Below are 21,756 nucleotides of genomic sequence, written 5' to 3'. Positions count from 1 at the left end.
ACACAGGCAAGAACTCTTTCTTTGACTGTTCCATTTTGAACTACTTCAAAATCTTATCAAGGTATGCACTCATTGAAAAAAAACTTATCAAGCGTCTTGATCTATCTTTATAGATCTTGATGCTCAATATTTAAGCAGCTTCACCGTGGTCTTTCTTTGAAAAACTCCTTTCAAACACTTCTTTATGCTTTGCAGAATAATTCTACATTATTTCCGATCAATTCACATATACTTATCAGAAATGTTGTAGTGCTCCCACTCACTTTCTTGTAAATACAGGCTTCACCGCAAGTCTGCATAAAACTATATGCTTTGATCAACTCATCAAAGCGTATATTCCAACTCCGAGATGCTTGCACCAGTCCATAGATGGATCGCTGGAGCTTGCACATTTTGTTAACACCTTTACTATCGACAAAACCTTCTGGTTGCATCATATACAACTCTTCTTTAATAACTCCATTAAGGAATGCATTTTTGTTTATCCATTTGCCAGATTTCATAAAATGCGGCAATTGCTAACATGATTCGGACAGACTTGAGCATAGATACGAGTGAGAAACTCTCATCGTAGTCAACACCTTGAACTTGTCGAAAACCTTTTGCGACAATTCTAGCTTTGTAGATAGTAACACTACTATCAGCGTCCGTCTTCCTCTTGAAGATCCATTTAATCTCAATGGCTCGCCGATCATTTGGGAAAGTCAATCAAAGTCCATACTTTGTTCTCATACATGGATCCCATCTCAGATTTCATGGCCTCAAACCATTTTGCGGAATCTGGGCTCATCATCGCTTCCTCATAGTTCGTTGGTTCGTCATGGTCAAGTAACATGACCTCCAGAATAGGTTTACCGTACCACTCTGGTGCGGATCTCACTCTGGTTGACCTACGAGGTTCGGTAGTAGCTTGATCTGAAGTTACATGATCATCATCATTAGCTTCCTCACTAATTGGTGTAGGAGTCACAGGAACAGATTTCTGTCATGAACTACTTTCCAATAAGGGAGCAGGTACAGTTACCTCATCAAGTTCTACTTTCCTCCCACTCACTTCTTTCGAGAGAAACTCCTTCTCTAGAAAGGATCCATTCTTAGCAACGAATATCTTGCCTTCGGATCTGTGATAGAAGGTGTACCCAACTGTCTCCTTTGGGTATTCTATGAAGACACATTTCTCTGATTTGGGTTTGAGCTTATCAGGTTGAAACTTTTTCACATTGCAACCTCAAACTTTAAGAAACGACAGCTTAGGTTTCTTGCCAAACCATAGTTCATACGGTGTCGTCTCAACGGATTTAGATGGTGCCCTATTTAACGTGAATGTAGCTGTCTCTAATGCATAACCCCAAAACGATAGTGGTAGATCGGTAAGAGACATCATAGATCGCACCATATCTAATAAAGTACGGTTATGACATTCGGACACACCATTACACTGTGGTGTTCCAGGTGGCGTGAGTAGTGAAACTGTTTCACATTGTTTTAACTGAAGGCCAAACTCGTAACTCAAATATTTTACCTCTGCGATCATATCATAGAAACTTTTATTTTCTTGTTACGATGATTCTCCACTTCACTCTGAAATTCTTTGAACTTTTCAAATGTTTCAGACTTGTGTTTCATCAAGTAGATATACGCATATCTGCTCAAATCATCTGTGAAGGTCAGAAAATAACGATACTTGCCGTGAGCCTTAACACTCATCGGACAGCATACATCAGTATGTATTATTTCCAATAAGTTAGATGCTCGCTCCATTGTTCCGGAGAATGGAGTCTTAGTCATCTTGCCCATGAGGCATGGTTCGCAAACATCAAGTGATTCATAATCAAGTGATTCCAAAAGTCCATCAGCATGGAGTTTCTTCATGCGCTTAACACCAATATGACCTAAACGGCAGTGCCACAAATAAGTTGCACTGTCATTATTAACTTTGCATCTTTTGGCTTCAATATTATGAATATGTGTATCACTACGATCGAGATCCAACGAACCATTTCCATTGGGTGTGTAACCATATAAGGTTTTATTCATGTAAACAGAACAACCATTATTCTCTAACTTAAATGAATAACTGTATTGCAATAAACATGATCGAATCATATTCATGCTCAACGCAAACACCAAATAACACTTATTAGGTTCAACACTGATCCCTAAAGTATAAGGAGTGTGTGATGATGATCATATCAATCTTGGAACCACTTCCAACACACATTGTCACTTCATCTTTAACTAGTTTCTGTTCATTATGCAACTCCCATTTCGAGTTACTACTCTTTAGCAACTGAACCAGTATCAAGTACCGAGGGGTTGCTATAAACACTAGTAAAGTACACATCAATAACATGTATATCAAATGTACTTTTGTTCACTTTGCCATCCTTCTTATCTGCCAATTATTTGGGGTAGTTCCGCTTCCGGTGACCAGTCCTTTTTGCAGTAGAAGCACTCAGTATCAGGCTTAGGTCCAAACTTGGGCTTCTTCACTTGAGTAGCAACTTGCTTGCCGTTCTTCTTGAAGTTCCCGTTCTTTCCCTTTGCCCTTTTCTTGAAACTAGTGATCTTGTTAACCATCAACACTTGATGCTCTTTTCTTGATTTCTACCTTCGCCGATCTCAGCATCGCGAAGAGCTCAGGAATTACTTTCGTCATCCCTTGCATATTATAGTTCATCACGAAGTTCTATTAACTTGGTGATAGTGACTAGAGAACTTTGTCAATCACTATTTTATCTGGAAGATTAACTCCCACTTGATTCAAGCGATTGTAGTACCCAGACAGTCTGAGCACATGCTCACTGCTTGAGCTATTCTCCTCCATCTTTTAGCTATAGAACTTGTTGGAGACTTCATATCTCTCATCTCGGGTATTTGCTTGAAATATTAACTTCAACTCCTGGAACATCTCATATGGTCCATGATGTTCAAAACGTCTTTGAAGTCCCGATTCTAAGCCGTTAAGCATGTTGCACTAAACTATCAAGTAGTCATCATATTGAGCTAGCCAAACGTTCATAACGTCTGCATCTGCTCCTGCAATAGGTCTGTCACCTAGCGGTGCATCAAGGACATAATTCTTCTGTGCGGTAATGAGGATAATCCTCAGATCACGGATCCAATCCGCATCATTGCTACTAACATCTTTCAACTCAGTTTTTCTCTAGGAACATATCAAAATTAAAACAGGGGAACTAAACGCGAGCTATTGATCTACAACATAGATATGCTAATACTACCAGGACTAAGTTCATGATAACTTAAAGTTCAATTTAATCATATTACTTAAGAACTCCCACTTAGATAGACATCCCTCTAATCCTCTAAGTGATCACGTGATCCATATCAACTAAACCATGTCCGATCATCACGTGAGATGGAGTAGTTTCAATGGTGAACATCATTTATGTTGATCATATCTACTATATGATTCACGCTCGATCATTCGGTCTCAGTGTTCCGAGGCCATATCTGTTATATCACTAGTAGGAAAAGGGGCTTTTACCCCGGTTTGTAAGGGCCTTTTATCCCGGTTTTCGAACCGGGGCTAAAGGGTCGTTACTAAAGCCCTAACCCTTTAGTCCTGGTTCTTACACGAACCGGGACAAAAGGTCATCCACGTGGCCGCTGCTGCCAACCCAGGCAGGGGGGCCTTTGGTCCCGGTTGGTGCCACCAACCGGGACCAATAGGAAGGGCCTTTTGTCCCGGTTGGTGTCACCAACCGGGACCAATAGGCATCCACGCGTCAGCATTTCAGGGGCTGGGGTTTTTGTTTTTTTTTGAAAGGGGGGGGGGTTGGGGGGTTAATTTAGGTGTTTCATATATTGTGTTAGCTAGCTAATTAATAGAGAGAAGTGTCCTCTCTTATCTCCGTGCTGGGTCAACGCTACGTACTATATACGTATGGAGAGGACTAGACACGCTAGCTAGTAATCAAATGAAGGAAACAGAAGATCGTCATGAACATATGCATACAGAGAGAAGTGATATCGACCACCTCTCCTTCTCCGAGAGATTGGTCGAACAACAAGTTCTCGTATATCTATCCGACACTACCGGCTACATATATACAATAATTATCTCTTACAATACAATCCCGTAACTAAATTGTAAGAACACAGGGTCCACATAGTATTCTCTGTTTTCAGCGATCACGTGGTCAAGGAAGAATGCCGCCAATTCCTCTTGAATTCCTCGCATACGATCTGGTGCTAGGAGTTCATCCCGCTTCCGAAACATCTAATTTGAAGAAGGGGGTCAATACATATATATATGAATAAATGAAACTCAACACAAATGATGGTAATAAAATAAAATTGTGAATATTATTGCTTACGCACTTCATATTGTTCTTCAGAGTAGCCCCGCTCACAGGTCGTGTAGCGGATGGACTCGCAAACGTAGTATCCACAGTAATTATTCCCGGGTTCCTGCCACAACCACTTTACAAGAAATAGAGGTCAATCAAACTGATAAGCAAGCATGCTAAATGGTATTGATGAAACTAGCGCTTGAATCACTAGGAGATGCGCGGAACATGCTACTATAGTACCTACTTTCGGGTGTTTAAATTGCAGCTTCTTCGGCAGTCCCGGAGCTTTTGTGGTGAATTTTCTCCAAACCCTGCCAGGCAAAGAAAATAATTACTTGATATCAGGAAATGAACAAAGTTGCTGATATGGTGGATAATGATCGATTTAACTTACTTCTCGAGCATTTGAGTCATGTTCGCATAGTCCTGGGGATCTTTTCGTCTCGAGTCTAAGACGGTTACTACTCCCTGCTCAAGCTTAATCTCTAGGAGAATATAGTGGAAGCTGCGCATGCATGCATAAGTCATCAATTACATTACCATAACCTGGACTAATAAGGGAAACCGAATATGCACAAGGCAGTAACACTCACTTGAAGTTGTAAGGAAAGAGTATTATATCTTTGTTTTGATTTAATACCAACGATTATAGCAAGTTGGCCTCGGCTTCTTTGGGATGTTTTTCAACCGTATATGCATCTATGAGATTTGTGTTAATGAACCCAATATCACCGATTTGTCTTTTCTTCAATTCGGCGATTTTCAATCTGCATAATATAGTGAGGATAATTATAAATACATGCAATGAAAGAGCTGACCTATATAGAGAGCCTTAATGACAGAAGTAGTACTACTTACAGACAGTAGCAAGTGATCGTTGTTTTATCGAGGGCCTTTTGATTGTAAATCTGGAAGAAATCCTCAAATGGAACATTCAGCAGTTCAATTCCAATGAGGTCATGCTCCGGTTTAACTCTCAGCGTCAAAGTACTCGTCCCATCAGACTCTCTGCAGGTTTTCATGTACCAATCATGTAATCTTCGCATCACTGTTGTTAGAGATCTTTCATCTTTGACGAGAGGCTTCCCGTAATGGTATTTGTGTTCGTCCACCTCCATGATTTCATAATGTACATCGTCGGGCAGGTAATCTCCAAGATTGCTATAACCGGGCACCATCCTCGGATCATTAGCGACGATGTCTTTTGACACCTTGAGCGGGGGGCACGATTGGTTCGCTTGTTGGCCGAGCTGGGCAATTTTTTCCCAGCTCGTCGTTCTTTTAACCTTTGATCACTGACAGTACTTCCCGACGGCTCCGCTTCGGCATATGTCTTTGCAAGAATGCGCTCATAGTTGCCTCTCGGCGGAGACTTTGGTGGTTTTGTCAGGGCAGCCAGAGTGCGCTTTGCTTTCACCGGATCTACCTTCTCCTCCGGAGGTGGATGCTTCTTTGCTTTCACCCCTTCAAAGAAGTTTGTCACTTCGGCTCGCACGATCTTCCTGGTTTCCTCCTCGGTCCTCTCGTATGGTAACTTCTCTGGAGTCTTCAGAGAAGGACCGAATCTGTATTGCCTCCCGCCTCTGGCAGCTGTACTGCTAGACACCGGCAGAGCAGATGGAGCGGCTGCGGCTGTCTTCTTTCCTTGCTTGCGAGGCGGAGGAGAAGGACTACGATGCGTCGGAGCAGCCGCAGCGGCGGCGGGTCTCTTCCGCCCTTGCTGACGAGGTGGAGAAGGAGGAGGCTGGCTGCTCTGGCGCGCTGGCGCAGGCGGAGAAGGAGGCGGAGTGCCGCCACGCGCCGGAGAAGGAGGCTGAGTGCCCTGATCACTCGCCTGAGGAGGAGGCGGAGTGCCGCCACGCGCCGGAGAAGGAGGCAGAGTGCCCTGATCACTCGCCGGAGGAGGAGGCGGAGGAGGAGGCGGACTGCCCTTACTCGCCGGAGTCGTCCAGTTCGGAAGGTTGATGAGCTCCTTCCGCCATAGGCACGGAGTCTTCAGAGCTAAACCCAGCCGAGTCTCCCCTTCACCGGTAGGGTGGTCAAGCTGGAGGTCCTCAAATCCCTCCGTTATTTCATCCACCATCACCCTAGCATATCCTTCTGGAATCGGCCAGCAATGGTAGGTTGCGCCGGGTTCAGGAGGTAAAACAGAGCCAACAGCCACCTTGACTTTGAAGTTCTGCCATTGCACCATAAGATGGCAATGTTGAGACTCCGTGATAGCATCCACGGGGTAGCTAGCAGGAGCCGTCAAGACATGCTCCAGCTGAAGCAGCTCGGTGGAAGCCACGCTGCTTCTCCGCTGAGATGGCAGGGTAGCTTCGGGGGTAGTTTCGGCATGTCGATTGCTGTCTCGTTCCTCTAGCGCTTGAACCCTTTCATGTAGCTTCTGAATTTGGGTCTGCTCCATTTTTTTCCTCCTCTCCTGGCTTTTGTAACCGCCTGCGTCCGGAAAACCAGCCTTCCACGGAACGGAGCCTGGCGTGCCTCGTGTCCGTCCAGGGTGCTCAGGATTCCCGAGGGCCATTGTGAGCTCGTCGTTCTCTCTGTCTGGAACGAACGTCCCTTCCTGCGCTGCATCGATATATTGCTGAATCTTCTTGACTGGTATTCTCAAAAGCTCGTTCGTCCAAACGCACCTCCCTAATACAGGGTCCAAGGTTCCGCCAGCCCCGAAGAACCAAGTCCGGCAACGGTCTGTCCAGTTCATTGTCTGTGGTTCGATCCCTTTTTCAAGCAGATCATTCTCAGCCTTGGCCCACTAAGGCCGGGCTTTGAGGTAGCCACCTGACCCCGTGCGATGGTGAAGCTTCTTCTTCGCAGCATTCTTCTTGTTTGTCGCTGACATCTTCTTACTCTTTTCCGATGTCTTGTGGGCCACAAATGCGGGCCAGTGATCTCTGATCTTCTCATACCGGCCGATGAATTCTGGTGTCTCTTCTTTGTCGACAAACGTTTTCAGCTCATTCTTCCACCTCCTGAATAGGTCTGCCATCTTCTTAAGAGCATGAGACTTGATTAATTGCTCTTTAACTGGCTTCTCCGGATCCTCCTCTGGCGGTAGGGTGAAATTTGCCTTCAGCTCAGTCCAAAGATCATCTTTCTGCATATCATTGACATAAGACACCTCAGGGTCTTCCTTCTTAGGCTTATACTATTGGTGGATGCTGATCGGGATCTTGTCCCTAACTAGAACCCCGCACTGAGCAGCAAATGCATCCTTTGTCTGGATGGGTTCAATCGGTTGGCCGTCGCGCGCGATTGCTGTGATCTCAAACCTTTCATCCGAGCGCAACTTTCTCTTCGGGCCTCGTCTCTTTACCGCAGTTGTGCTCGATTCGGAGGGCTAGAAAAAAGAAGAAAGACGAGTGTTAATTAATATGTGTACATACCAAAACAATGAATGCATCAATTAGCTAGTCAGCACAGGCTTAACTAATATATTTACCTGGCCGGACTCTGTTCGGTCACCGGAGCCGTCACCACGGGCTCCTTCTTGCACCAGCATTGGGTCACCGGAGCCATCATAATCATGTCTTTCCTCCTCCACTCTTCGATCACCATAGCCTGCTTCTTCACCCTGTTCTTCCAGACCATCATTGTCGTTAAGATACGACAAGATATCACCTCCGGCTAAGATTATGTCCCCCAACACCTCTTCTGCTTGCTCGTCTCGTCCGTGCTCCATTGTTTCTGCAAATATTATAACATGGCAATCATTACACAAACATGACAGCAGGTGGTTAGTGCAAACGTAGACCTAGCTTATTCCGGGTTTGGGGTGGCCTCAGCAACGCTTCAAGGGTAGGGGCGCGGCGGGAGGGGGTAGGAGACCGACATCGTTTTTTTCTACGGTTTGGGTGTGATCGAGAGTTTTGGTCGAGCGAGAGGGCCGGGGGGTGCTCCCGTGGTATAAGTTATCACGGTCGAGAGGGGGTATAAATATCGACTGTCCATCATGTCGAAGTTATCTGGGAGGGAGTTATATATATCGACAACGACGACATACATACATGGGAAAATAATGTTATCGGGGAGGGGGTATATCGACCCCCCCCCACGTGTTGAAGTTATCGGGAGGGGGTTATATCGACAACGACAATGAACGTACATGGGAAAATAATATTATCGGGGAGGGGGTATATCGACCCCCCCCCCCTCGTGTTGAAGTTATCGGGAGAGGGGTATATCGACGACGACAGACCCGATAAAACATAAGAAAACGAAGAAGAAACAAAAAGAGGAGAAGAAGAAAAGGAATAGAGGAGAAGATCGAAGAAAAAAAAGAGGAGAAGAAGAAAGGAATAGAGGAGAGAAGAAGAAAAAATAGAATTTTTTCTATTTTTTGTCTTCTCTTCTATTCCTTTCTTCTTCTTCTCTTCTATTCCTTTCTTCTTCTTCTCTTCTATTCCTTTCTTCTTTTCCTCTTCTTTTTCTTCTTTTTCCTCTTCTTATTTATTTCTCCTCTTCTTCCTCTCCTCTTCTTCTCCTTTCTCCCTCTTCTTATTTTCCTTTTTCCTCTCATTCATAAAAAAATGTTCAAATAGAAAATTTCGATAAAAAATTAAAGGTTTTGCCTAATGCATTGTTCATATGAATATACAAACATTTGCATATTCTACAATAATTAATATCACCAAAAAAATCTATGAACAGAAAAAAATCCTAACTTTTCTAAAAATCTATCTTTTGCATATATACATGAACATATATATATACACAGAGAACATATATACATACATATACACAGAGAAAATGCAAAAAAAGATCTAAAAAAGGACATATAAACAGATATACACACATACATATACTCATACATATACATATAAGCATATAAATGTGCAGAAAAAACAGGGAGGAATTAGGGGGCAGTGCCGGCCCTGACCAAGGCGATGGCGGCGCGTCGGGGCAGGGGCAGAGGCGTCGGCGTGGTCGGGGCAGGGGCAGAGGCGTCGGCGGCGAAGGGCGGGGCAGGGAGACGGCGACGACAGGGACGGGCCGGGGCGGCGCGCGTCGGGGCAGGGGCGCGGCTGATGGCGAGGGCGCGGGCAACGGCGACGGCGACGACGGGCACGGGCGACGGCGACGGCGACGGCGGGGGCGGCGGGCGGCGTCGGCGTCGTCGGGGTGGCAACTGCTAGGTAACTCTGAAAATTTCCTAAGTGTGAACTTATATAGCAAAGCCTTTAGTCCCGGTTCGTGGCACCAACCGGGACTAAAGGTAGGCATTAGTCCCGGTTGGTGGCGCCCTCTTTTCAGCAGCGCAAAGGGCGGGAAGCGGCGGCCTTTGGTCCCGGTTGGTGGCACCAACCGGGACTAAAGGGGGGGCATTGGTCCCGGTTGGTGCCACGAACTGGTACCAATGCACCCCTTTAGTCCCGGTTGGTGCCACCAACCGGGACCAAAGGCCTCTTGCTGCCCGCGTCGCGGCCAAAAGTTTAGTCCCACCTCGCTAGTTGAGAAGGGCTCGGAGTGGTTTATAAGCCCCGCTGCGGCTGCTGTCTCCAACTCCTCTCTATAGCAGGCTTCTGGGCCTAACTTTGGCGCGCTGCCCATTGAGCCCTCTAGCCCTTCTGGCCTGTATTTGCAAACCCGAGGGTTGGAGGGCCCAGCGGACAGCGCCCCAACAATATTTTTTGTTGTATTTAGTTTTTTTGTTTTCTTTTTTGCTTTATTTATTTTGTTTTGTTTCTACTTACAACAAAAAACTTATTTATTTTATTTTATTTTGTTTCTAATTACTTATTTATTTTACTTTATGATAATTCTTTTTGCTATTAAAGTTTCTGTCAAAAAAAGTTCTTTATGAAAATTCTTTTTGCTGTATTTAGTTTTTTGTTTTATTTTTTGCTTTATTTATTTTGTTTTGTTTCTATTTACAACAAAAAACTTATTTATTTTATTTTATTTTGTTTCTAATTACTTATTTATTTTACTTTTATGATAATTCTTTTTGCTATTAAAGTTTCTATCAAAAAAAGTTCTTTATGAAAATTCTTTTTGCTTTTAATGATTTTGAACAGAAAATACTTCGATAATTTTAGTTGCATCAAATTTATATGATTTAAGTTTCAATAATACTAGAGGTTTCATATAATGTTTTGAACAGAAAATACTTTGTTAATTTTAGTTTCATAAATTTTATTAAAGTTTATTTTATTTTCACTGGTAGAAAAAAGCCCTTTAGTCCCGGTTCGCAACAGCCTTTAGTCCCGGTTGTGCAACCGGGACTAAATATGCGCGACTAAAGACCCCCCCCCTTTAGTCGCGCCTCTTACGGACCGCGACTAAAGGCTTTAGTCCCGGTTCTTGTGGCTGACCGGGACTAAAGGCCCGTCCACGTGGGCGCCAGTGGTCCGTCGGGGCGGAGGACCTTTAGTCCCGGTTCTCGTGGCCAACCGGGACTAAAGGCCTCCTCCGCAGGTTTAGGGTTTTAGCCCCCCTAAACCTGGTTTCTTTTTAGTTTGGAGTGTTTTATTTCTTTTATATTTTATTTTGTGTTTTATTTTAATTTTGATGAAGTTTCAGTACACATATTCTATGCTACTATATACATGCATATGAAATTTCAAACAAGAAGAATTCAAGAGGAATATATAATATATATTCAATCTTGGGTGACCATATACAACTTCGAACAAGATTCCATACACAATTAGGATGGATGACCATATACAACTTCGAACAAGTTTCAATCTCGGGTATGCATATAAATTTCTTCGTCCTCGGTATAGTGTTCTCCTTTAGGATTGATGACTTCCCTCATGAAAAATCCTGCTAATTCTTCTTGAATTGGTCGGAAGCGAGCTTCTGGACTAAGCCTCCTCCGGAAGTTATCCGTCGCGTTCCGCACGCTATCCGATGCCTTCCGCTCAGAGGTGTGTCTCCGGATGTTCTCACAAACATAGTATCCACATAGATTGGTCCCCGGTAGCTGCTTATCCACATTAACTAACCTTCTGAAATCTAGCTCATGTTTGAATTCACCGACAATTTCTTCTGAGAACCGTCTCCAAACCCTACAGGGCAAAGAAAATTAAATGAACAAGGGAGTTATTAGTTACTTGATATTAGGAAATGAACGAAAGAGACCGATCGATATAGAGCTCAAATGATTGAAAATAATTACTTTTGCAGCATTTTTCTCATGTCGGCCCAACGCTTTGGATCCGAATCCATAGAGTCCATGATTAGAACTCTGGAGGTGTGAAGTTCAATATTTAGCAGAATCCAGTGGAACCTGCGGACACGTTACATGCACAGTCATGCATAACTCATCGATTAGACATACCATGCATGGAGTAAACAAAAGAGAATGGGCACAAGAGAGAAACACTCACCCAAAATGGTAAGGAAATAGAATATGACTTTTGAGTTGATGCTTTCTAAGAAACTTGTACAAGTCTTTCTCCACGTCTTCGGGGTGATGTTGTAACACATGTCCATTAACGATATGTGGGTCAATGAACCCAACATCATGGATGTTTCTTATTTTGCATTCCCAAATCTTCAATCTGCATAATAGCGTACGCAACAATATAGTTAGGACAATATATATATACAGTGCAGGCAATGAAGAACGAGATGAGGTAGAAATAAATCACTTACAGAACGTAGCAACTCAGCATAGATTTGTCGAGGTCGCGCAGATTGAACAGCTGGAACAATTCACTCATATGAACTTGTACAGAGTACCGTTTGGTGTGATGCTCATCTGTAACATCCGCATAAACATATTCTTTGTCGGCCCATGTTATGAATTGCTTGTACCAACGTAGCAGATTTCGCATTTGTGGTGGTAGACTCTTTTCCCGCGCAGGCTCGACGAGAGGCCCATTCCGCACATATTGTAATGCTATCTCACATACTGGCGCATCCTCAAGGCCTAAGAAGGCATGAAGAGTCAAACCCATCTCGGACACTTGTTTCATGGCACTCGCTACAGTCAATCCAAGTGCTGCCGCAGCTGCTATGATCTCGGGGTCCTCTTCCGGACCGGCTTTCACTATGAGCGGGGGGATCGATTGTTTCTTCTGCATCCCGAGCTGGTCAACTTGTTTCCCGCTTTTTTTACTTTTTTCTTTCTCCTCCTTCAATATTTTTGCTTGCCTACGAAGTTCATGTCCATAGTCGTCAGGCATATTCAGCTCGGCTTGGGACGGTGTCGTCAAAAAATCCTTAGCCCACTTCTTTTGCTTCTCAGTGAATACTTGCTTAGGCTCAGGCTCTTTTATCGCCTTCATATCCGCCTTCCATTTCTCAAAATCAGCAGACGCGGCCAATTTGGTTTCAGCTTCACTAAGTTCCCCAGGCCTTGGGAGGAGAGGCTTCAGTGATGGCTCCGGTACCCTTGCGGTCTTAGGTACATAAGGGTCCGGGTTAATAGTCCAGGAGCGGGTTTCCTTGTTGTCCGCCTGCTTCTGCTTCTTCGCCGGAGGTGGATTGGGGGCGTCGTACCCGCCGGAGGAGGATTGGGGGGCGCCGTACCCGCCGGAGGTTGTGGATCGGGGGACGGCGTCGAATGGCGTGAAGGAGGTGTAGGTGAACCACCACCACCACCACCACCGCCACCACCGCCACCACCGCCACCACCACCACCATCGGAGGGGGGTGGACTTGCTAGCCTTGGCGCCTCGCCTGGAAACACTATGTACTTCTTTTTCCATAGAATGATCTGGCGCTTGACATCTCCAAGTCTTCTCTCCCCTTCGGGTGTAGGTTTGTCAATCTCCAGGTCCTCAAACCCTTGGACTATGTCTTCCACCATGACACGAGCATAGCCATATGCAATGGGGTTGTTGTGGTGGAGTGCTCCAGGTGTACAGGGTAAAGCACTGCCGCTAGCTACCTTCGTGGAAACGTTCCCCACGGGATAATGCAGATCACATTCTTTCATCTCCTTTACATCATCCACGGGGTAGTGAGGCTCCGGTGCACGAATCTCGATCATCGGTGCACTAGCACCAGGCGGGGCATCCGTGGAAGCCACGCTGCTTCTCCGCTGCTGGCTTCCGCGATCCGCTTCATGATCTTCATGCGGCCCTGCAGCCGATTTTTCTTTTACTAGTTCATGCACGGTCTGCTTCAACTCATGGAGTTCCGATGCAAACTTCGTCATAAGATCTTCATCCCGGTCCGTCTTTCTCTTACGGCTTCTGTAACAGTACGGGTCATTGTCCTGGGAAAACCCTACTTTCCACGGAACTTTGCCTTTGCCTCGTACACGTCCTCCGTGTTCATCATTCCCGAGGGCTGTTGTCAGTGCGTCTTTCTCTCTGTTGAACTTGATCAAGCCCTCTTGAGCTTGGGTCATTGCATCAATAAGGGCTTGGGTGGGAGCAAACTGTCTCTGCCGGTGAACGCACACCCCTGTCTCCGGGTCTAGCGATCCCCCATGCCCGTACCACCAGCTTTTGGCCCTTGGGTCCCATCCCTCTGTACCTAGAGGGATTCCTCGCACCCTCAGGTCCTCCTCCATCTTCTGCCACCTAGGCTCCGAAAGGCGGTATCCTCCTGGCCCCATAATATGGTGGAACTTTTTCTTACTCGCATTATCCTTATTTTTTTCGATATTTCCTTGAAATGCTCCGATTGCTTTTGCCTCACAAATTCTGGCCAATCATCTTTCAGTTTCTCATGTTGTCCATTGAAATCCGGAGTCTTGCCCTTGTTGACATAGTCACGGGTTAAATTTTTCTTGAAGTTCCGGAATGCTTCGCCCATCTTCTGAAGAGCGAACTCTTTAACTAGCCTCCTCCTCTGACGTCCACCCGGAACCTCGTTACCGAATTCATCGACTTTGTTGTATTCCGGAGGTAGAATGAAATGTTCCATAAGCTTTCTCCAGCAATCCTTTTTCGTTCTCTTGTCGACAAAACTGAAACCAAGACGTGCCTTCTTTGGCTCCTTCCATTCCTGGACGGTGATCGGGACGTTGTCTCTAACAACGACTCCGCATTGGTTGATAAACTTTGAGGTGTGCTGTAGGGGCTTGCCGGTTTCACTGACAAACTCAATGGCATATGTTTCTCCTGTTTTCATCGCCTTGGATTTGCCACGCTTTGTCGTACTCGATCCGGAGGGCTAAAAAAAGAAAGAGAGTCGCGCGCGTTAATACATATGTATTCACATTTCAGTAAGTTTGTATCACGAGAGGCTCAATGTATATATATACCTCGCCGGAGGTGGTTGCTACTTGCAATTCGAGATCGTCGTTTGTTGATGGTTGACCTCCGTCGACAATGTCCGTTCCTTCACCTTCTTGATCATCGAAAATCTCTGTTCCACAGTCAAGGTTCAGAAAAGAAGAGACTACATCCTCTTCTTGCTCATATTCTGAGCCCGGCACATAAGGAATCTCGTTGTTGATGATGCCCATTAAATAACGTTCAGCCTCCGGATCCCTAAGCGGCTCGGCTCTATCGTCCGTCATATGTCACTCCTGCATGTAGTAAAAATTCTTTAAGTATAAAGGAATTAAAAAATAAGATTAAGGGGACATAGAGGAGGAGGAATTAAAAAATAAGATTATTGAGCACTGCCAAGTATTTTGTTTTGTTTTCTTTGTTTTTCTTTTTGGTTTTCATTTGGTTTCTTTCTTCTTCCTTTTTTCTTCTTTTTTTCTTCTTCTTCCTTTCTTCTTCCTCTTTCTTCTTTCTTTCTTCTTCTTCCTTTTTCTTTCTTCTTTCTTTCTTCTTCTTCCTTTCTTCTTCCTTTCTTCTTCTTTTTTTCTTCTTCCTTTTCTTCTTCTTCTTCTTCCTTTTTTTTCTCTTCTTTCTTTTGGTTTTCATTTGGTTTTCTTTCTTCTTTCTTTTTGGTTTTCATTTGGTTTCTTTTGTTTTTTTTCTTTTTTTTTTCTTCTTCCTTTTTCTTTCTTCTTCCTTTTTTCTTCTTCCTTTTTCTTTCTTCTTTTTTTCTTCTTTCTTTTCTTCTTTTTTCATTTGGTTTCTTTCTTCTTTCTTTCTTCTTCTTCCTTTTTCTTTCTTCTTCCTTTCTTCTTCCTTTCTTCTTCTTTTTTTCTTCTTCCTTTTTCTTTCTTCTTTCTTTTGGTTTTCATTTTTTTTCTTCTTCCTTTTTCTTTTTCTTTTTTTCTTCTTCCTTTTTCTTTCTTCTTTCTTTCTTCTTTCCTTTTTTCTTCTTCCTTTTTTTCTCTTCTTCCTTTTTTTCTTCTTCCTTTTTTCTTCTTCCTTTTTTTTCTTCTTCCTTTTTTTTTCTTCTTTCTTTTGGTTTTGTTTTGTTTTCACTTTTTTCTTCTTTCTATCTTCTTTCTTTTTTTCTTCTTCCTTTTTTTCTTCTTCCTTTTTTCTTCTTCCTTTTTTTTCTTCTTCCCTTTTTCTTCTTTCTTTTGGTTTTGTTTTGTTTTCTTTTTTTTCTTCTTCCTTTTTCTTTCTTCTTCCTTTTTTCTTCTTCCTTTTTCAATCTTCTTTATTTCTTCTTTCTTTTTGGTTTCTTTTGGCAGGGCAGCGGGCGGCGGGCGGCGGGCAGGGGTAGCGGGCGGGCGGCAGGGCACGGGCGGCGGCGGCGCTCACTGGGGACGGGGGCGGCGGCGCGCAGGGCGTCGGGCGGCGGGCGGCGGGTGGCGGGCAAGGGCAGGGGCTGCGGCGGGCAAGGGTAGGGGCACGCTGCGGCGGCGACGGAGCGCTAAGGGCAGGGCACGGGCGGCGGCGGCGCTCACTGGGGACGGGGGCGGCGGGCGGCGTCGGCGTCGTCGGGGTGGCAACTGCTAGGTAACTCTAAAAATTTCCTAAGTGTGAACTTATATAGCAAAGCCTTTAGTCCCGGTTCGTGGCACCAACCGGGACTAAAGGTAGGCATTAGTCCCGGTTGGTGGCGCCCTCTTTTCAGCAGCGCAAAGGGCGGGAAGCGGCGGCCTTTGGTCCCGGTTGGTGGCACCAACCGGGACTAAAGGGGGGGCATTGGTCCCGGTTGGTGCCACGAACTGGTACCAATGCACCCCTTTAGTCCCGGTTGGTGCCACCAACCGGGACCAAAGGCCTCTTGCTGCCCGCGTCGCGGCCAAAAGTTTAGTCCCACCTCGCTAGTTGAGAAGGGCTCGGAGTGGTTTATAAGCCCCGCTGCGGCTGCTGTCTCCAACTCCTCTCTATAGCAGGCTTCTGGGCCTAACTTTGGCGCGCTGCCCATTGAGCCCTCTAGCCCTTCTGGCCTGTATTTGCAAACCCGAGGGTTGGAGGGCCCAGCGGACAGCGCCCCAACAATATTTTTTGTTGTATTTAGTTTTTTTGTTTTCTTTTTTGCTTTATTTATTTTGTTTTGTTTCTACTTACAACAAAAAACTTATTTATTTTATTTTATTTTGTTTCTAATTACTTATTTATTTTACTTTATGATAATTCTTTTTGCTATTAAAGTTTCTGTCAAAAAAAGTTCTTTATGAAAATTCTTTTTGCTGTATTTAGTTTTTTGTTTTATTTTTTGCTTTATTTATTTTGTTTTGTTTCTATTTACAACAAAAAACTTATTTATTTTATTTTATTTTGTTTCTAATTACTTATTTATTTTACTTTTATGATAATTCTTTTTGCTATTAAAGTTTCTATAAAAAAAGTTCTTTATGAAAATTCTTTTTGCTTTTAATGATTTTGAACAGAAAATACTTCGATAATTTTAGTTGCATCAAATTTATATGATTTAAGTTTCAATAATACTAGAGGTTTCTTATAATGTTTTGAACAGAAAATACTTTGTTAATTTTAGTTTCATAAATTTTATTAAAGTTTATTTTATTTTCACTGGTAGAAAAAAGCCCTTTAGTCCCGGTTCGCAACAGCCTTTAGTCCCGGTTGTGCAACCGGGACTAAATATGCGCGACTAAAGACCCCCCCCCCTTTAGTCGCGCCTCTTACGGACCGCGACTAAAGGCTTTAGTCCCGGTTCTTGTGGCTGACCGGGACTAAAGGCCCGTCCACGTGGGCGCCAGTGGTCCGTCGGGGCGGAGGACCTTTAGTCCCGGTTCTCGTGGCCAACCGGGACTAAAGGCCTCCTCCGCAGGTTTAGGGTTTTAGCCCCCCTAAACCTGGTTTCTTTTTAGTTTGGAGTGTTTTATTTCTTTTATATTTTATTTTGTGTTTTATTTTAATTTTGATGAAGTTTCAGTACACATATTCTATGCTACTATATACATGCATATGAAATTTCAAACAAGAAGAATTCAAGAAGAATATATAATATATATTCAATCTCGGGTGACCATATACAACTTCGAACAAGTTTCCATACACAATTAGGATGGATGACCATATACAACTTCGAACAAGTTTCAATCTCGGGTATGCATATAAATTTCTTCGTCCTCGGTATAGTGTTCTCCTTTAGGATTGATGACTTCCCTCATGAAAAATCCTGCTAATTCTTCTTGAATTGGTCGGAAGCGAGCTTCTGGACTAAGCCTCCTCCGGAAGTTATCCGTCGCATTCCGCACGCTATCCGATGCCTTCCGCTCAGAGGTGTGTCTCCGGATGTTCTCACAAACATAGTATCCACATAGATTGGTCCCCGGTGGCTGCTTATCCACATTAACTAACCTTCTGAAATCTAGCTCATGTTTGAATTCACCGACAATTTCTTCTGAGAACCGTCTCCAAACCCTACAGGGCAAAGAAAATTAAATGAACAAGGGAGTTATTAGTTACTTGATATTAGGAAATGAACGAAAGAGACCGATCGATATAGAGCTCAAATGATTGAAAATAATTACTTTTGCAGCATTTTTCTCATGTCGGCCCAACGCTTTGGATCCGAATCCATAGAGTCCATGATTAGAACTCTGGAGGTGTGAAGTTCAATATTTAGCAGAATCCAGTGGAACCTGCGGACACGTTACATGCACAGTCATGCATAACTCATCGATTAGACATACCATGCATGGAGTAAACAAAAGAGAATGGGCACAAGAGAGAAACACTCACCCAAAATGGTAAGGAAATAGAATATGACTTTTGAGTTGATGCTTTCTAAGAAACTTGTACAAGTCTTTCTCCACGTCTTCGGGGTGATGTTGTAACACATGTCCATTAACGATATGTGGGTCAATGAACCCAACATCATGGATGTTTCTTATTTTGCATTCCCAAATCTTCAATCTGCATAATAGCGTACGCAACAATATAGTTAGGACAATATATATATATATATATATATAGTGCAGGCAATGAAGAACGAGATGAGGTAGAAATAAATCACTTACAGAACGTAGCAACTCAGCATAGATTTGTCGAGGTCGCGCAGATTGAACAGCTGGAACAATTCACTCATATGAACTTGTACAGAGTACCGTTTGGTGTGATGCTCATCTGTAACATCCGCATAAACATATTCTTTGTCGGCCCATGTTATGAATTGCTTGTACCAACGTAGCAGATTTCGCATTTGTGGTGGTAGACTCTTTTCCCGCGCAGGCTCGATGAGAGGCCCATTCCGCACATATTGTAATGCTATCTCACATACTGGCGCATCCTCAAGGCCTAAGAAGGCATGAAGAGTCAAACCCATCTCGGACACTTGTTTCATGGCACTCGCTACAGTCAATCCAAGTGCTGCCGCAGCTGCTATGATCTCGGGGTCCTCTTCCGGACCGGCTTTCACTATGAGCGGGGGGATCGATTGTTTCTTCTGCATCCCGAGCTGGTCAACTTGTTTCCCGCTTTTTTTACTTTTTTCTTTCTCCTCCTTCAATATTTTTGCTTGCCTACGAAGTTCATGTCCATAGTCGTCAGGCATATTCAGCTCGGCTTGGGACGGTGTCGTCAAAAAATCCTTAGCCCACTTCTTTTGCTTCTCAGTGAATACTTGCTTAGGCTCAGGCTCTTTTATCGCCTTCATATCCGCCTTCCATTTCTCAAAATCAGCAGACGCGGCCAATTTGGTTTCAGCTTCACTAAGTTCCCCAGGCCTTGGGAGGAGAGGCTTCAGTGATGGCTCCGGTACCCTTGTGGTCTTAGGTACATAAGGGTCCGGGTTAATAGTCCAGGAGCGGGTTTCCTTGTTGTCCGCCTGCTTCTGCTTCTTCGCCGGAGGTGGATTGGGGGCGTCGTACCCGCCGGAGGAGGATTGGGGGGCGCCGTACCCGCCGGAGGTTGTGGATCGGGGGACGGCGTCGAATGGCGTGAAGGAGGTGTAGGTGAACCACCACCACCACCACCACCGCCACCACCGCCACCACCACCACCATCGGAGGGGGGTGGACTTGCTAGCCTTGGCGCCTCGCCTGGAAACACTATGTACTTCTTTTTCCATAGAATGATCTGGCGCTTGACATCTCCAAGTCTTCTCTCCCCTTCGGGTGTAGGTTTGTCAATCTCCAGGTCCTCAAACCCTTGGACTATGTCTTCCACCATGACACGAGCAGAGCCATATGCAATGGGGTTGTTGTGGTGGAGTGCTCCAGGTGTACAGGGTAAAGCACTGCCGCTAGCTACCTTCGTGGAAACGTTCCCCACGGGATAATGCAGATCACATTCTTTCATCTCCTTTACATCATCCACGGGGTAGTGAGGCTCCGGTGCACGAATCTCGATCATCGGTGCACTAGCACCAGGCGGGGCATCCGTGGAAGCCACGCTGCTTCTCCGCTGCTGGCTTCCGCGATCCGCTTCATGATCTTCATGCGGCCCTGCAGCCGATTTTTCTTTTACTATTTCATGCACGGTCTGCTTCAACTCATGGAGTTCCGATGCAAACTTCGTCATAAGATCTGCATCCCGGTCCGTCTTTCTCTTACGGCTTCTGTAACAGTACGGGTCATTGTCCTGGGAAAACCCTACTTTCCACGGAACTTTGCCTTTGCCTCGTACACGTCCTCCGTGTTCATCATTCCCGAGGGCTGTTGTCAGTGCGTCTTTCTCTCTGTTGAACTTGATCAAGCCCTCTTGAGCTTGGGTCATTGCATCAATAAGGGCTTGGGTGGGAGCAAACTGTCTCTGCCGGTGAACGCACACCCCTGTCTCCGGGTCTAGCGATCCCCCATGCCCGTACCACCAGCTTTTGGCCCTTGGGTCCCATCCCTCTGTACCTAGAGGGATTCCTCGCACCCTCAGGTCCTCCTCCATCTTCTGCCACCTAGGCTCCGAAAGGCGGTATCCTCCTGGCCCCATAATATGATGGAACTTTTTCTTACTCGCATTATCCTTATTTTTTTCGATATTTCCTTGAAATGCTCCGATTGCTTTTGCCTCACAAATTCTGGCCAATCATCTTTCAGTTTCTCATGTTGTCCATTGAAATCCGGAGTCTTGCCCTTGTTGACATAGTCACGGGTTAAATTTTTCTTGAAGTTCCGGAATGCTTCGCCCATCTTCTGAAGAGCGAACTCTTTAACTAGCCTCCTCCTCTGACGTCCACCCGGAACCTCGTTACCGAATTCATCGACTTTGTTGTATTTCGGAGGTAGAATGAAATGTTCCATAAGCTTTCTCCAGCAATCCTTTTTCGTTCTCTTGTCGACAAAACTGAAACCAAGACGTGCCTTCTTTGGCTCCTTCCATTCCTGGACGGTGATCGGGACGTTGTCTCTAACAACGACTCCGCATTGGTTGATAAACTTTGAGGTGTGCTGTAGGGGCTTGCCGGTTTCACTGACAAACTCAATGGCATATGTTTCTCCTGTTTTCATCGCCTTGGATTTGCCACGCTTTGTCGTACTCGATCCGGAGGGCTAAAAAAAGAAAGAGAGTCGCGCGCGTTAATACATATGTATTCACATTTCAGTAAGTTTGTATCACGAGATGCTCAATGTATATATATACCTCGCCGGAGGTGGTTGCTACTTGCAATTCGAGATCGTCGTTTGTTGATGGTTGACCTCCGTCGACAATGTCCGTTCCTTCACCTTCTTGATCATCGAAAATCTCTGTTCCACAGTCAAGGTTCAGAAAAGAAGAGACTACATCCTCTTCTTGCTCATATTCTGAGCCCGGCACATAAGGAATCTCGTTGTTGATGATGCCCATTAAATAACGTTCAGCCTCCGGATCCCTAAGCGGCTCGGCTCTATCGTCCGTCATATGTCACTCCTGCATGTAGTAAAAATTCTTTAAGTATAAAGGAATTAAAAAATAAGATTAAGGGGACATAGAGGAGGAGGAATTAAAAAATAAGATTATTGAGCACTGCCAAGTATTTTGTTTTGTTTTCTTTGTTTTTCTTTTTGGTTTTCATTTGGTTTCTTTCTTCTTCCTTTTTTCTTCTTTTTTTCTTCTTCTTCCTTTCTTCTTCCTCTTTCTTCTTTCTTTCTTCTTCTTCCTTTTTCTTTCTTCTTTCTTTCTACTTCTTCCTTTCTTCTTCCTTTCTTCTTCTTTTTTTCTTCTTCCTTTTCTTCTTCTTCTTCTTCCTTTTTTTTCTCTTCTTTCTTTTGGTTTTCATTTGGTTTTCTTTCTTCTTTCTTTTTGGTTTTCATTTGGTTTCTTTTGTTTTTTTTTCTTTTTTT

At 44.5% G+C, this 21,756-nt stretch overlaps 1 pseudogene; it reads right to left on the bottom strand.

Moving 5' to 3' along the window:
- Window positions 1-40: 40 nt before the first annotated feature.
- Window positions 41-21,756, bottom strand: part of LOC141025427 (uncharacterized) — an 87,517-nt pseudogene continuing 65,801 nt past the window's right edge.

Source organism: Aegilops tauschii, chromosome 6 (assembly GCF_002575655.3).
Source record: "Aegilops tauschii subsp. strangulata cultivar AL8/78 chromosome 6, Aet v6.0, whole genome shotgun sequence".
NCBI classification, from domain to species: Eukaryota; Viridiplantae; Streptophyta; class Magnoliopsida; order Poales; family Poaceae; genus Aegilops; species Aegilops tauschii.
The sequence above is the reverse complement of the archived record's forward strand: the minus strand, read 5'-3'. Positions and strand labels throughout refer to the sequence as shown.